Raw genomic sequence first — 3,667 nt, forward strand, 5'->3', positions numbered from 1 at the left:
CTCTCTGCGATGGCCTGGGAAAGCAGTGGAAGATGGCTCAAGTGCTTGGGACCCTGCACCCACAGAGACCCCAAACCAGCTCCTGGCGTTCGATCAGCTCCGCTCCAGCCATTGCAGCCATTTGGGGAGTGAACCAGTGGATGGAAGACTTTTATTTCTCTCTCTCTCTCTCTGCCTCTAACTCTGCCTTTCAAATAAATAATTAAAAAAAATCATTCTTAAAAAAAAAACAGAAAAGACACTTGAATTGACACTTAAATTTCTCCCACCCTCCAGCAACTAAAGAGGCCCCACTCTGATATGATGGCTGGAAATATCAAAGCTTGTCACTGGGAAAGTAATTTGTACGACAGGTCTTTGGAAATCCTTTTACCTGCACTAACAGCTTTTACATAACACTGCTATAATCCTTAAAAGAGATAATACAATTTTTCAATGATTTATTTATTTGAAAGGCAGAATGTCAGAAGGAGAGAGAGAGGGAGAGGGAGAGGCAGAAAGAGAAAGAGATCTTCCATCTATTGGTTCACTCTTCAAATGGTGGCAACAGCCAGGTCTGAGCCAGACCAAAGCCAGGAACCAGGAATTCCATCCATCCAGGTCTCCCATACAGATGGCAGGGGCCCAAGCACTCGGACCATCTTCTGCTACTTTTGCAGGTGCAGCAGGTACTCCAACACAGGACGTCAGCATCGCAAGTGGTGGCCTAGCCTGCTGAGCCACGCCAGCCTCGAGGGTCTTTTTCAGACAACAGGAGGCTCAGGGCGCGCTCGTCTCTTCCTGGAGCACGCATGCGCAGGGTATGAAGTCCACAGCCTCCTTTTTAAACTAAGAATTAAGAGTCTTTTGCTTCCTAACATAAGCGGTGTGATTCTATTCTAGACACAAAACAGAACCCTAGTCACAAGCTAGCAAGAAAGAGGGAGATGCATCCCTAAATAATAACTATTCTATCTTCAGGTTACTCATTTTTTTCACAAGTCTGTATTAACTCTGCCTTCAGAAATTTCATATGCACATCCATTAATTGTACTTTATCAATATAATTAGGCTCATTCACTAACAAGAGTCTTCTCTGGAAGACATAACTCTGGCTAAGTGGTGGTTATAGACTAAGAGAATGAATGCAAAGTGGACGGAATCTTGCCTACGGAAAAGATGCTCACAAACTTGCCAAACCCCTGTTCTCCTTCACTAAATAACCAAAATATTGCCCACAAGAACCTTGCAAAATATCTTAGAAAATCTCATATTTAGATGGGATTCCTAAAGAACTTAAACACTTCTTGACTACCACTGCCCGTAACTGTGCACATCTCAGGCTCACACGGGTACCCCTTCTCAGGACTAACCCTATTCCCCGCCCACCAGTCCATCACGTGAGCGTCCCTGACCTAGCCAGCTGCACGGTCTTGAGCTCTGATCGTGCGCACGGCCATTCCCAGCACAGCCTCACATCCAGAACCAACGGGAGAGAAAGGGAGCCGGGCGCTGCTTCCCCAAGCTCCCAGCCTGGCAGGAGGCGCAGTCTCCGCGCGGGAGGTCCCTTGAAGACCCCTCTGGCTCAGAAAGGTCAGCAGCGGTCAGCACGGTGCCGGGACACCGCATCCCGCAGCCCGAGGCCACCCAGACCGGCTCCCTGCTGGCGCACCCCTGGGAGGCAGCGCGGGCTCCAGGCTCCGGCCTGGCCCACACCTGGCCGTTGAGGGCATCTGGGGAGCGCGCCCGCGGAAGGGGGACCTGTCTGTCTCCCTCGCTCTCTCAAATACAGGAGTGACTGGATAAACACACACACGCGACAGAGAACTCGTGCAATCTTAGTTCTGCGTCTCCTGCGGGAGAACATCACTCGAGGGCTTGTTAACCGCCCTGGCGCCGGCCCACCTGCCCGGTGCGCACCCGCGCGGCGGCTGGAAGCCGAGCCGAGGCCTAGGTCACGGCGGCACTCCCACAGCTAACGGACGCAGGGGCACCCAGTCCTCGCGGGCACGCGCACGAGCGCACGCAACGACCCCCGCGCCTGAGACCCCGCCAGAGCCCACGAGCCTCCCTGCCCTCGCGCTCGCCGCCTGTTGGGGTCCGGGTCCCGCGCCGGCCCACGTCCGCAGAGGTCCCCCAGTTCCTCCCATTATTGTTGTCGTCTTCACTCAAGCCCTGGTTACCCCGTGGGGTTGGTCGGAGTCTGCAAAGCCCTTCCCCAGAGAACACGCACTGCCTTAGCCTAAGCTCGCTGCCGGGCTACGGTAACGAAAAACTGGCAGTGGGATCCGGGGTCCTGGTTGTCCCCGGTGGCCTCTGGGAAATGTAGTCCAAACTAAATTGGCCTGGCCTCAGTGGCCTTTGGGAAATGTAGTCCAGAGGCGTAAAACGGCCGCGCAAGGACTGCCCACCAGGCGCCCCAGGGACTGGGAATGCGCAGGCGCAGGAGCGCGCTGGCCGCGGAACCCGGAGCTGGAAGATGACAAAAAATCCTGTAATAGGTACTAAAATGTGTCCTGACGTTAACGTGAAAATATGGTAGCTATTCAAAATAACTTATGTTATTCAATAAAATATTAGTAGGCGAATGTAACCTGGTATTGCTATAGACTAAACATGTGAGGGAAATGTAGCCGCCCTCTGATAAAGCGATTTAATTTTTATTAGATATTAAAATTATAGGCTAGGGGCCGACGCTTTGGCGTAGCGGGTTAACGCCCTAGCCTGAAGTGCCGGCATCCCATATGGGCGCCGGTTCTAGTCCCGGCTGCTCCACTCTCGATCCAGCTCACTGCCAGGGAAAGCAGAGGAAGATGGCCCAAGTGCTTGGGCCCCTGCACCCACGTGGTAGACCTGGAAGAAGCTCCTGGCTCCTGGCTTCAGTAGACCTGGAAGAAGCTCCTGGCTCCTGGCTTCAGATCCACGCGGCTCCGGCCATTGTGGCCAACTGGGGAGTGAACCAGCCGATGGAAGACCTTTCTCTCTCTCTCTCTCTCTCTCTCTCTCTCTCTCTCCCCCTCCCTCTCTCTCTCCGCCTCTCCTTCGCTCTCTGTGTAATTCTGATTTTCAAGTAAATAAATAAATCTTCAAAAAATAAAAATAAAATAAAATTATAGGCTATAGTGTTGTGTAGTCTTAAGATTTTTCTTGAGGGGCTGGCGTTGGCATCTCATATGGACACCTGTTTGAATCCTGGCTGCTCCACTTCCTATACCGCTTCCTGCTATGGTCTGGGAAAACAGTAGAAGATGGACCAAGTCCTTGGGCTCCTGCACCCGTGTGGGAGACCTGGAAGAAGCTCCTGGCTCCTGGCTTTGGATCAGTTCAGCTCCAGCCATTGCAGCCATCTGGGGAGTGAACCAGCAGATGGAAGCCCTCTCTCTGTCTCCCCCCCCCCTTTGTAACTCTACCTCTCAAATGAATAAATGAAAAATATTAAAAATAATTTCCTTGAAAAAGAAAATAAATACAATCAGGCTAATTAAACAACTATTACCTAAATTTAAAAGACATGTATCTTTCTGTCCTACCATGCACTACAGGATTTTTACTCTTCTTGATTACTTTTCCAGTAACATTTCTCTGAACTGCCTGGAGCTTTTACGGCGTAGTTCTTTTTGTTTATGTAGCAGTAAAGCTGAATTCAGGCACATGTAAGATTCACTTTGCCTACCAACCCAGCTTTTAT

The 3,667-nt window shown here is 51.1% G+C and overlaps 1 long non-coding RNA gene across 1 annotated transcript; it reads left to right on the forward strand.

Moving 5' to 3' along the window:
• The first annotated feature begins 1,812 nt into the window (after positions 1 to 1,812).
• On the forward strand, positions 1,813 to 3,101 carry LOC138846501 (uncharacterized). Its single transcript, XR_011384024.1, has 2 exons — positions 1,813 to 2,480; positions 2,767 to 3,101. It is a non-coding gene; the product is annotated as an uncharacterized lncRNA (long non-coding RNA).
• Positions 3,102 to 3,667: the final 566 nt, after the last annotated feature.

The sequence above is a fragment of the Oryctolagus cuniculus genome, chromosome 18 (genome assembly GCF_964237555.1).
Source record: "Oryctolagus cuniculus chromosome 18, mOryCun1.1, whole genome shotgun sequence".
NCBI classification, from domain to species: domain Eukaryota; kingdom Metazoa; phylum Chordata; class Mammalia; order Lagomorpha; family Leporidae; genus Oryctolagus; species Oryctolagus cuniculus.